The 14,301-nt window shown below is 35.6% G+C and overlaps 1 protein-coding gene across 1 annotated transcript in view; it reads right to left on the reverse strand.

Annotated features, from left to right (window-relative positions):
• LOC150074912 (IQ calmodulin-binding motif-containing protein 1-like) overlaps window positions 1–14,301 on the reverse strand; it is a 199,182-nt gene that overhangs the window by 132,036 nt on the left and 52,845 nt on the right. The window lies entirely within an intron of this gene.

The following is a 14,301-nucleotide window of genomic DNA, read 5'->3' on the forward strand; positions in this document are numbered from 1 at the left end:
TTACTTATAAAGATAAAACACAGGATTTGAATTTGATTTTATTAGCACAAAAACAACTGGGGTTATAATGAAAAGAATTAAAATTTCAACAAAGATCAAGATTTTTGTAACCTTTAAAAAGTTTACCTCATCAAATAGTTATACAGCAGGCCCTCGTTATAATGCGGTTCACTTTACACTGATTCGCTATAACGCTGTTCTTATATTATAACCCATATCTGACTATAACGCTGTCACAAATCACTATAACGCTCTTTTACAGATTGCATTTTTGGCATATTTAATGAAATCGTTTGATTTGATGAAGTCGATAGCTTGAAAATTAATAGCAAAACAGCATTAAAACATTTTCCATGCCGACTTGAGAAATTTTCCCACGTTCAGTGAAATTTTCTCGCACGCTAATTTAATTGCAGCACAGTGACTTCTTACGTAGTTCCAAGATCAACATTTTTAAAAATGATCAAGTACACTGCTTGTAATATTTGCATTATATGCATTTATCCGAAGTCTAGTCATCACTCAGTACAGTATTAGACATTGTGCGTACGGACAGTTTACTCCAACATAATTAATGCAACCAACACAGTTACATTTTCTTAGAGTTAATAATGGCGGATAAGAATGAAAAAGCAACAATGTCTGGACACAGTACAAAGACTATAAATGTAAGAAAAAGACTGAATTTGAAAATTAAATTAGACGTTTTGAAGCGAATCGATTCTGGTCAACAACAAGCGGATGTGTGCCATAATTTAGGACTGGCAAGTTTAACTGTAAGAACAATTATAAAAAATAAAGAATTAATTTTAGCAGCGAGAAAGACAGCTGTTCCACTGCAAGCAACTAGTGCTAGTCTGGCTAATAGGATTGAAATGGAGAGACTTTAACTAATTTTATTGAAGATAATATCCAATGCAGAATTCAGTTAAGTTAAATATTAAAAAAAAAAAAAAAGAGAGAGAGAGATTAGCCTATATGATGATCTAAAGAAAACTCACCTAAAAAAAAAAAATGTGGAACCATTTAAAACTAGTAAGGGCTGGTTGAATAGATTTAAAATCCAGGGAGAAGCCGCAAGTGCAAATCAAGGAGCCGAAACTTTCAACACCTCTTGGCATCTCTCATATTGTGTGATTAACTTCACAACTGGGTCGTCATGTCTGCAATACCAGGGTACCTGCCCACCCACTGATGATCGGCCAATAGCCGTGAAACAGTGCTATCTGGGTGGTGGTACTCAACTGAGAATAAGTAACAAAAGTCTTCTCTATTAGTGAAGAGTTACTTATTCGAAGTAGTGCAATATCATGGCAACTCGTCGTGAAGGCAGAGCACAATATGAGAAAGAGCAAATGATGCCTACAACAACTACTTTGTAGTTTATTAAGAGTTATCTATGGTGATTCTAAACACCGATATTATATAGACTACCTCCAATAAACAACACTTTGCCAATGGAGAAGACTAATGCTACTTATTCTCAGCGGTACCTGCCAAGAATTCACTGGCAAGTGTTTGCCTATTTGAGAATCCAGTTTTGGACCGTTGCTTATTCAAGGTAAATCGATATCAGGGCAACTCATTGTGAAGGCATTCAAAATAGGATATATAACAAAAACAATGCCATTTCATCTACTTCAGTCGGTGATTTGCTACGAACTAAAATGATGTTACACACTAACTTGTTTGATTAGAGAATTTTCAGTAGACTGAGGCTTTTTGCCCTAAAAAGTTTTTAGTATAAACATTTTGATATTATGGAAGTGACCTATTGCAACTTTTTTCATCGACTTTTAAGGTCTGTGGAAACTCCTTTGGCGTTTCCACAGACCTTAAAAGGAGCTCATGCTTCCAAATTGGTGAGTTTAATGAACAGAATGTTAAGCAATTAGAAATCCCCAGTTTAAAAATGTTTCCCATAAGCAGAGTAAAATGTTTATAAATTCTGAAATAGTACTTAAAAATGATCTTTAACTTATGTGTAATCTTTTCATTTTTATATGTGCAGTTAATATTTCATACCCTTGGTATGAAATATTTCATACTCATCTTTTAGAAACGAGAAAAACTGGTGTAAAACTGATAACACTGCAATGCGCATTTGATAAAAAAAAAAAAAGTTTGCTTTATTGTAATTGTTTTTAGTAAATAATATCAGAACAGCAGTTTCCTGGGTTTGATCTTCTAATGAAATTTCGAGAAAATATTTCTATTTGTAGCTGTGTTATAAACTTCTAAAACTGGTGTGCAAAAGAAGAAAAAAAATCATCCGCTATGAATAACGGATTGTTTTTTGAAATGTGTATTCTTCACAAAACTGCAATATTTTCTAACAGTACAAAGCTAACAGAGTGCGGCTAACAGCTGCTCAAAAAAGTATTCTTAAAAGATATTTGCTTGTTACGCTTTGATGTCATCGCAAAGGGAGAAATTCTGTTTTAGTACAGAAGTCAAATAAATTCACTATCCACGGTCATAATGCTTTTCTGAACTGCAATAAACAGATAAACCCCGCTGAAAAATAGATTTTCTCTCCATCACTTCTCTTGCTTTGCTGTGGTTTTTGGCGAGCAATTTCACACAATCGAGTCAGTGACTGCTAAATGTGATGCAGTTTCTTCTATTCTTTCTCTCTCTATTTCGGGATCTCTGACCGTGTGGTCATCCTAGAGTATAAACAAAATTTGTTAGTCGGAATGCTGCCCACCAATGGCACCAATTATCAACTCTTTTACTGTCCTTCTAATTTTAAATATGTGCAGATAATCGACTTGGGCAAAATTCGAAAGTTCTACTTCAATTAGGAGCAAAAACCATTTGCCCCAACATAACGAATTACTTTAGGTACAATAGAGGACTACTTCTGATGATTTTACTGACTGGAAGGAAGTGTCCACAACTGTACAAGGCAGTCACTCATGATTTTACTGACTGGAAGGAAGTGTCCACAACTGTACAAGGCGGTCACTCAAGGGAAAGTAACTGTAGTCATTTGTATTCAAGGACAAGCTATACGGTGATGTTTGAAATGTATAATGCAGTTCACTGGCTAATATTTCCAGGGGGATTATTGCAACATATTGTTCTGAAAAACAATTACAATAAAGAAAAGAGGGTTTTTTATCGAATGCACACTGGACAAAAATTGGACTAATCTGAACTTAGGCATCCTACGATGAAGCTGACTTATTAGAACTTTAGCATCTGTTGTGAAACTGAATGCAATAAAGAAATACTTTCGAATCCGCAATGAAACTGACTTACTAGAACTTCAACATCTGTGATGAAAGTTACAGTTGTGGACCTTTGACAATCTCCTAGCCTTCCTCCCACCAAAAGAGTATTTTTATTTCTTTCTCTCTGTCTCTTTCCCTTAGAGTCGGACTAGAAAGGGTGAACTCCCTCCCCTAAGGAAGTGGAAATTTCAGGAAAATGAACCCCATTTTCCTTCATTCAGCAAACAGCAGCTCTGTCAGCGCAAGAGAAGTGAAATTACATTTGCAGCTCAGAATGGAATTCAAGCAAGCAAACATATGACACTTTATGGTGAATTTTTCGGGCATGTGTGTGATAGTGAAAATTCAATTTTTCCATCAAATTTTTTGATGGTATCAAATGCATATAAAACAACCTGTTACTCATAGCATTTATATATATATTTTTCGTTTTCACACCAGGTAAAATGCATGCGAAGTTCCTTCGCAACATTTGGTTGCGAAGAATTTAAGTGAAAGCCTGCATACGTCGCTCCATTACATTATTAGAGCAGTCAACAAGATTAGAAGCAATTCATTGAGTAACAGATTGTTTAGCCAACTTTGTAGTGAAAACAATGAAGATTTCAATCGTTTGCTGCTTCACACAGAAGTTCGTTGGCTTTCAAAAGGTATTTGTCTGAATAGATTTTACAGTTTGGTTGATTCAGTACTAGAGTTATTAGAAAACAGAGACAACGGATTGCGGGCCAACCTGATTACATCCAAAAAATGACATCGCTTATTTGACAGACCTCTATAAAATATTTAATGAAGTCAATCTACAATTACTAGGTGATGAATGGAATTTAATTGAAACAAAAAACGTTATTGCCGCTTTTGTGGGGAAACAACTTCTGTTCAAGTGGAATCTAGGCCGAGGGGAATATAGCCACTTTTCAAATTTATCAGCAGTGTCTCTCAAAAAAGAAGATTTACTTACATACTGCCAACACTTGGAGGTTCTCCATGCTGATTTTAATGATCAATTCAAGGATATTCTAAACATGAATATACCAAATTGGGTTCTAGATCCTTTCTCACATGTAAACACAGCAGGATCATCAAATTTAGAAGAGGAACTCATAGAACTCACAACAAATGAAGAACTAAAAATAAAATTCAAAAGTGGATACCAACAGTTCTGGCTTCAGAAATCAATACCGACACTGTACTCTGGATTATGGGAAATAGTGCAGAAATTTTTAATTGCATTTCCATCTTCTTATTTGGCTGAGCATGGGTTTAGTGCTGTAGCGAATTTACTATCTAAGAAAAGGAACCGATTGCATATAACTGAGCGTGGCGATTTACGACTGTTTTTAATGAAAGTTGAACCCGATATTAACAAACTTTTAAAAATGCATCAGGCTCATCCTTCACATTAATTTATTATTTTTTCTTTGTATTTTTACTTTGTAAGTTCGAAATAAACAATTTTCTAATACATTTGATGGTGTTTTAATTATTACAATAAGATTCTTACTAATGTAATACAATCTCCTAATATGTATTGCGAATTTTCATATTTAAACCATTGTATGAAACTTCACATTAATTTGTTATTTTTGCTTTGTATTTTTACTTTATAAGTTTTCGAAATAAACAATTTTGTAATATATTTGATGGTGTTTTAATTATTACAATAAGATTCTTACTAATGCATTTGCAATCTCTTAATATGTATTCCGAATTTTCATATTTAAACCATTGTATGAAACTGTGCATAATGTTATTCGAGCATACAGTTTACAATCTTTACGTATGGGCTATGTTTCATCAAAATCGGAATAGCAATAACTGTGTTCAAAATGAAGCACATATTGGCCATTACTTTTTCAATAATTTAACGGCATAAGCAGTAATGTATCATTAGTTGCTATTTACGTTGAAAATATCAAACGGCTTGAACACACGGAAAACTGTTATAATGGGGGGCGTTACAAAATTTTTATGTCTTGCAAAGTGGGCGGTGGCCTGAAAAAGTTTGGGAACCTATGTTCTAGACTTTACATAAGTAAAGAACTCTTTGCTGTTTTTCTTTGCATCCTTTGCCAGAAATTTCTCATAACCTGCCTTTACCTGCATAACCTCCTTTGACTTGATTACAGACTAGTTCATATCTGCCATAGGCTTCTGTGTCGCCTGATAATTTATATGCATCCTGTGCATTTTTCTTCTCTGCCATGAGCCTCATTAATTCATCTGACATCCATTTTAGGCCTGAACCTTGAACAGTGTTTCTCAGTTGGCATGAAAAGCCTAGTAGCCTCCAAGATTAAGTCCCTGAAGGCTTCCCATTTAGAATTCACCATTGGTAACTTCATCAGTTGATCCCACTGTATAGAATTTAAAAACTGTCTGAGACCATTATAATCACCTTTTACAAAAACAAAAACCCTTCCCTTTACCCTTGATGATAGTTACATCTTTAAATAAATCCCACATCAGTACACTGTGTTCACTTTCACCTAGTGGTTCCTTTAATTACTCCCTCTGGTTGCCCCTCGAACATGTTGCTGTAGAAAACAATCCTCCAATAACTCCATAAAAGTCTTGCTAGCATGCGAGTGACCAACCCACAAGTTCCAGTCAATATCTATAAAGTTAAAATCCCCCATTATAAGACATTCTGATTTACTGACCCACTCTATTTCTCTGCACAATTACTCATCAGATTCATTAGGCCTAAAAAACACACCTAATCTCATTTTCCCTTTCCCAGTGCTCATGTCACACCATAATGACTCCATATTGCATTGTCCACCAATGTGAACTGGATGCACTTCCTTAGATTTTATGTGTTTCTTAACTAACAGCATAACCCTTCTTCCCTTCCTATCCTTTCTGTACACATTGTACTCCCCAAATTCCAATTCTGCACTGCTTATATCTGTGTGACACCATGTCTCTGATATCCCAACAATATCTGCCTTTGATGCCTTGATCAGCACATAAAATTCATCAACATAAGCACTAGGAAAGGAAAAATGAAGTAGGAGTGTGTTATAGGCCTAATGACTCTCATTAGTACAATGAACAACTGTATAGAGAGGGGCAGTAAATCAGAATGTCTTATAATGGGAGAGTTTAACTTCCCAGATATTGACTGGAGCTTGTGGGTTGGTCACTCGCACACTAGTAAAACTTTTGTGGATTTACTGGATGACCGTTTTCTACAGAAGCATATTCGAGAGACAACCAGAGTGAGTAATACTCTTGATCTGATCATCAGTAGTGATTATTCATGCATTAAGAATCTACAGATAAAGGAACAACTAGATGGCAGTGATCACAGTGTATTGATGTGGTATTTACTCAAAGATGTAACTACCATCAGGGATAAAGGGAAGGGTTTTTGGTTTTGTAAAGGGATTTGCTTTTGTCTCAAACAGTTTTTAAATTCTATACAGTGGGATCAACTGATGATGTTACCAAAAGCAAATTCTAAATGGGAAGCATTCAAAGAATTAATTTTGGAAGCTACTAGGCTTTTCCAACTAAGAAATACTGTTCAAGGTTTAAACCTAAATGGATATCAGATGAACTAATGAGACTCGTGGCAGAGAAGAAAAATGCATGGGATACATATAAATTCTCAGGCGACACAGAGGCCTATGGCAGATATAAGCTAGTCTGTAATCAAATCATAAAGGAGGTTAGGCAAGTGAAGGCAGATTATGAGAAATTTTTTGGAAAGGGATGCAAATGATGCAACAGCATAGTCCTCTTTACTGACCTCTTTAGTCCTCTTTAGTGGATCAATCTTATTCATCCCCTCAGTCTTTATTGACTGAGGGGATGAATAAGATTGATCCACTCGATATTGATGGTTCGAATGTTGATGATCCAGATCAAGTTGCTGACAAACTGAATGAGTATTTTGCATCTACATTCCTGCACAAGAAATGTTGTAGAGAAGTAGAGGCCAAAACTTTCTCTAACTCTAATAAGGATCTAAATGACTTTGTAATAACTGAGGAAAGTGAAGGAGAAATTATTGAAGTTAAACATAAAAAAGGCACCTGGGGTGGATGGGATCTATTCAGTTATACTAAGGGAGGCAGCAAAGGAAGTAAGCAAACCCTTAGCTATAATTATGAGAGCATCCTTGGATTCAGGGGAGGTTCGCACAGACTGAAGAAGTGCAAATGTATCCCCAATTCACAAAGGGTGACATGAGTAATTACAGACCTGTTAGTTTAACTTCAATTCTGGGGAAAGTAATGGAGTCACTGGTTAAAGAAACAATGTAGGATCATCTAGACAAGACTGCAGCTATAGTTCTGATGCAGCATGGGTTTGTTAAGGGGAACACTTGCCTGGCCAATTTAATTGAATCCTACGATATGATTACAAAAGAACTGGAAGTGAAAAATAATTTTGATATCATATAATTGGATTTTTAGAAAGCTTTGTAAGTGTTGCAAATGGAAGACTGCTGTACAAATTGGAGCAGTATGGCATTAAGTGAAAGTTGCCATTATGGATAAAAGGATGGTTGTGCGGGAAAAGACAGAGAGTGGTAATCAATGGACACTAATTGTCGTGGACAAATGTTATTAGTAGAGTCCCCCAAGTTTCGGTGTTGGGACCATTGTTGTTTTCTATATTTATCAATGATATTGATGAAGGTATTACAGGCTTAATGTTCACATTTGCAGAGGGTACAAAGGTCGGCAGGGTTGTTAATGACAACAATGATGGTATGCAGCTGCAACAGGATCTAGAAAAGTTGGGCAGATGGGCTGAGAGGTGGCAACTGAAGTTTAACATTGACAAATGCAAAGTACTGCATATGGATAGCAGTAATCCCAGAGTAACAGACCAACTGTGCAGTTAACTATATAATATCGGTGTAGATACACCATAGTTTACCCATAAATTTGAACTACTCGTGTAGTGTAAAAGGCATCGTTTTAATTGTACCACATATTGTGGCTGCCTTCACAATGAGATAGCTGGTATAGCACTACTTCAAATAAATAACGCTTCTCTAGTAGAGACAACTGCTATTATTTATTTTCATGGGATACTACCACCCAAACGAATGTTTCGAAGCTATTTGGCTTCATCATCAGTGTGTGGGCAGGTACCCTGGTAATGCAACATGCCATCACAGTTGCGAAGTTATTTCCACAATATGAGAGATGCCAAATGGTGTATAAATAGTAATATATTACAAGATGAAATGCACAAGGCATAATTTCTTATGGGTTTAGGTAATTAACTATATAATATCGGTGTCGATACACCAAAGTTTACCCATAAATTTGAACTACTCATGTAGTGTAAAAGGCATTGTTTTAATTGTATCTCATATTATGGTTGTCTTCACGAGATAGCTGGTATTGCACTACTTCAAATAAATAACGCTTCTCTAGTAGAGAAGACTACTGTTATTTATTTTCGGTGGATACCACCACCCAGACAATCATTTCGAAGCTATTTGGTTTCTTCATCATAACTTCACAACTGTGATGGCATGTTGCATTACCAGGGTACCTGCCCACTCACTGATGAAGCCAAATAGCTTTGAAACAATCGTCTGGGTGGTATCCACTGAAAATAAATAACAGCAGTCTTCTCTACTAGAGAAGTGTTATTTATTTGAAGTAGTGCAATACCAGCTATCTCGTTGTGAAGGCAACCACAATATGAGTTACAATTAAAATGATGCCTTTTACACTACATGAGTAGTTCAAAATTTATGGGTAAACTATGGTGTATCTACACCAATATTATATAGTTAATTACCTACACCCATAAGAAATTATGCCCTGTACATTTCAACTTCTAATACAACTGTGCAGTATTAAACTCAGGGTAGTGAAGAAAGAAAAAACTTTGTAGATAATTGTGCAGTCAGACATGGAGTTTTCTGAGCAGTGTGGACAGGCTGCCATAGCAGCTCATGGGGGGTCTTTTCAATGATGTACAGAAACTTTGCTAGCATGGATAAGGAGGTGATTATCCCTTTGTATAAGTAATGGTCAGGCCACACCTTGAGTGCTGCATACAGGTTTGGAGGCCTCATTTTAGGACCTCATCTTAAGAAGGATGTAGAGCTCCTGGAACAGGTACAGAGTTAGGCAACGAGATTGGTGATCGGAACAAAGGGGTGCTCTTAGCAAGAAAGAGTTAAGGAGACTAGGTATCTGCAAGGTGATCTGATTGAGATGCATAAGGCCTTGAATGGTTTGAGCAGGCTCAATGTTAATGGGATTCTTCCTCTTGCTTAGATTATAAACCTGAAGGAGCATAAATTCAAATTGAGAAAAGGCAGTTGTAGAATACATGTGTGGAAATTTGCCTTTAGCTAGCTGGTGGTTAATTGCATTAGCATTTAGCATTAGTAGAGGCATATGATGCAAGAAAGCAAGCTTATTCAGCATCAGCCAAAAAAAAAAAAAAAAGAAAAAGAAAAAAGCACAACCACTACTCCCATTTCACCCCTCCATTCGTTCGAAATACCTGTCCAGCTGAGCCTTAAATTTGTTTAGGCTATCAACTTCAACAACAAGTGATGGAAGTCTATTCCACAAACCAACTGCCCGCTGGCTAAAGGCAAATTTCCGTACATCTATCCGACATCCGTCCTTCCTCAATTTGAATTTATACCCTCTCAGGTGATTATTCTGAGCAAGAGGAAGAATCCCATCGGCATTGAGCATGCTCAAGCCATTCAAAGCCTTATACACCTCTATCAGATCACCTCGCCGATGACTAGTCTCCAGACTCTGTAATTTGCAAAACTTAAGCCTTTCTTCGTAAGAGCAACCCTTTGTTCCATTCACTAATCTTGTTGTCCTCCTCTGTACTTGTTCCAGCAGCTCTACATCCTTCTTGAAATGAGGTCTCCAGACCTGTATACAGTACTCAAGGTGTGGCCTGACCAATGCCTTATACAAGGGAATAATCACATCCCTATCCCTGCTAGAAAAATTCCTGTATATCATTGACAAGACACCATGAGCTACTCTTGCAGCTCGTCTGCACTGCTCAGAGAACTTCGTATCTGCCTGAACAATTGCTTGAACAAATGTCCATCTGTCATTGTAGAAGTTGATAACTTACATAAATTCAAGGAGGAACTGGACAAATTTTTGAAGAGAATGGATAGATGAAATGGGAAGTTTTTTTGTTTTTTTTGGCTGATGCTCTATAAACTTGCTTTCTTGCATCATATGCCTCTACTAATGCTAATATTTCTTCATAACAGTTTTGGTGTTTACAAAACATGCTAATTGTTTTATATCGTAAATTTTCTTTCTGTTTATTAGTACTCCACCGGTAATGTCATATGCTATTTTAAGGAAAATGAAATGGAATGTTATGCTCTTGTGACAGTTTTAATAAACTGAAAGTAAGTGTCCTTAATCCACCAATAAAATCACCACTGCAGTGTCATTTTTCTCCTTATTATATTTAAAGCTAAGTCAAGAACACGGAGAAAATGTTCTTACTTTTTGTTCCTTTGTAATTTGTTTTCCACAAGATTCTACTACAAAACAAGCCTTATACTCATAATATTGGAGCCACCACTTTTTTTTTAACTCAAAAATTTTTTTGTTTGAAGCTCTACTATATGCTTGCATTCTTAATTATCTTGTAGTATTAAATTAGTATATTTACCCTGTAGAAGTCTCCACAATGGAGATAATTTATTTGCATAATGATTACACTTATAGAAGAAACATTTGTAAAAAAAAGGGAAGAGATCAATTATATTTGTTGTAAGCACTTTTTTTTTTTGTTTTGTTTTTTAATTGATAACTGCTGCATGCTACCATTGTAATGAAAAGATTAATTTATGATTTAGAGTAACATAATTAAAATAACCTATATTACTTACCTTTGGTCATGCTATATCTGGAATCTAAAATTGTAACCTTCCTACATTTTCCTTTTAGCAAAAAACTTAATGTTAAACTTGTTAATTTCCTGATATATATGGCTTTGAAGCATGAAAGCAAAGAAAAATGGCTGCTGTAATTGTAAAGTATGGAAGTTAGTTTGCACATGACATGTGTACATAGGAAATGCATAGGCTCTTGTTGTCACAGAAGTTGTGATTTTTCTGCCCTTATTTGAATCGTTTTTTTGAAGAAACTTATATTCAAAAAACTGCATTGGTGTTGGTGCATCAGTTTTCATCTGTTCCTGTTGTGTATGGATATTAATGAATAAAGATAAAGGAACTTTTTGTTTATTTTAAGAGATTTATTACAAATATCTGGAGGAAGAATGATATTTTTCATATATTCAATATTTCAAATAAATAACAAATTACATACAAATGTAATTTACAAATGGTACGTTTGAGAAATATGTTATCACTGATAACGAAGGTAAGAGGTAAATTAGGAAGGAAGACAGATTAAAGAAAATAGAATTTTCAAATGGGAGCCTTTGTCAAGTTAAAATAATTGTAAAAATATCACCTCCTTTCAGGTCAATGGTAGTGCATATTGACAATGATGACATTGCGTGCTACCATTGGCCATCACTTTTTTTAAGAAAATATTACCTTGGTAAAGGAGATATGTTAAATGGAATCTCTACTGAACAAGCTCTCAAACAAACTTCATGAAAAGTAGCTCCCACTACAAAAGAAAATACAAAATACTGAACACATGTTGTATCTGACCAACTTTCCAGGAATTATACTCTAGAGGAAGATGAAATTGAAGATCAATGAGATATTTTGTTCAGGCATGAGTATTCAGACAAAATGGTGTCTGTGAGTTCAGATAGAAGGCAAGAAAATCATAGTGACACTCTAGAGATTTCTCGATGAATTAATATTGGAATCAACTCTCTAATCAAAAATGTGCATGAGGAAAAAGAACTACAAGATGTAAAAATGCAAAATGAACATATCTTGGAACATTTTCCAAGACAGTGACATTCAGGGACTTTTTGCTTTTAGACTGAAGGAGAACAGTTAAAATTTAAGAAGGTGAGAACAGATCAAGCCTAAAGGATGCCCTTGTCAGTACTAACTTGAAACTTCATTCATTTAATGAATGAAGTTTTCATTCATTAAATGAATGAAGCTTTTAATTTTATTAAACTCTTCATTTAATGAATGTTTCTATTTATATTGCATTCAGATATATATTATCCTCTGAGCATTATTTGGCTTTATTAATTTTGTTTGCTTTTAAGAATGCAACCTGTTTCTTATTCTTCAACATAAGATTTAACACTGTAATTAGGAAGGTGATCTCAGCCAGAGGATGAAGTTTTTTCCTGCAAGTTATTCAGCACAACATATGGTCATCACAAATCAGCTTACAAATAAACTCATACACTGGTGTGCAAAACTTAAGGACCAACACTATTTCTAAAGGTTAAAACCACAAAATCTTTATTTAAGGGGTTTTTTTTTTTTTTTTTTTTTTTTAGTTGTTGGTGCATTGGCTTCTGTGGCCATAATGCACCTCCCAAAGTTTTTACATTTTTTTTACTCTGATCCAAGCCAGGATTCGAACCCACGACCTTTGGGACTTAAGGTACTCGTTACTGATGAGAGTAGATTCAGTCTCAGCAGCGATTCTGGACATCAGCTAATCTGGTGAGAGGTTGGCACACAGTATCACCTCGCAAACAACATTGAAAGGGATCGATATGGCGGTCGAGGTGTTCTCCTCTGGGGAGGCATTATCTTGGATGGACGTACACAACTCGAAATACTGGAAGGCAGTGCATGCTACTGTACTGAGGTAATCCTTCCCTATGTGCATCTGTTCCGAGGTGCCATTGGCCCCGAGTTTGCGTTTATGGATGATAACGCCACACCCCATTGCACTGCAGCTGTTCATATGCTTTTGGAAAGTGAGGACATTGTTCGTATGGATTGGCCTGCCCATTTCGCCGATCTAAATCCCATCAAACACGTATGGGATGCTCTGGGGAGACACCTACTGGCACGTCCACACCCACCAGAAAATGTTCGGCAGCTGAAGATGGCGCTGGCAGAGGAATGGATGATGTTACAGAAAGAACTTATCAACAACATTGTTCTAAGTATGGACAGGCAGTGCAAAGCTTGCATCGACATTAGGGGTGGCCATATCTCCTACTGAGGACCACCTCTTCCCTTTGTTCCATCTTTGGCAGTGATGCATCTGTATCATGGCAGCCAGTGTTATGTTGCGATTTTTGAATAAAGTCCCTCTGTACCGTTTTGTTTCCATTGTCGTGTTGGTGTTGTTTCCTTCATCATTTCTGTACCTCACAAGGTTCCTTTGGTATGCTTTTCCCATATACAGGCCACTCCTATGAGAAGCTACAGGTGAAAACCAGACTGGTCCTTAAATTTTGCACACCAGTGTATAAACAAATATAGTACAATAAAAATAACAGGAATTTTTGTACTGTGATAAAAGTAGTTGAAATCAAGATTGTTGGGTGAACTTATTCTCAAATGGACCAGGTTTAACATTCATTTTTGTACCTTTCTTATGGTCATTCCCAGCTGAATGCAAAAATATCCACCAACTAAAATTTTTAAAAATTGCATAAATACAGATGTACAGTCTACAATACCACTGAGAAGGTTTAAATATTTATTATAAAAAAACTCATACAAAATTTTATAATGCCAATATATCACATATCTAATTACTGTAAAAACTGAAGTTATACTGAATTTGAAACAGTTATATTTAATGAAGGAAGAGCATATTCAGATGTATTCAGTGTATGACAAACAGTCTGTCATATACTGAATTCTCATTCCACTGAACACATCTGAATTCTCCTTGAAAAAGGTTTTTGCAAAAAGGTAATTTAAAAATATATTTTTTGTTGAGAAGACATGAAATGTAAAATAGTGACAAGTTTAATGTTCAGAAATTTCTTTGTAACTGAAAATTCTTCAGATACATTAATGAGACCATGAAGTAATCTACTCTCCATCTGTCCAAATAATTTGCAGATAAAAATGCTAGTGTCAATATATTTAATATTTAACTAACTGATTTTTTTTTTTTAAGAGAGAGAAAGAGAGAGAAATGTAGCCATCATTCTCAGAGGA

The sequence above is a fragment of the Mastigoproctus giganteus genome, unplaced genomic scaffold (assembly GCF_048544385.1).
Source record: "Mastigoproctus giganteus isolate SK-2022 unplaced genomic scaffold, ASM4854438v1 scaffold_15, whole genome shotgun sequence".
Lineage (NCBI taxonomy): Eukaryota > Metazoa > Arthropoda > Arachnida > Uropygi > Thelyphonidae > Mastigoproctus > Mastigoproctus giganteus.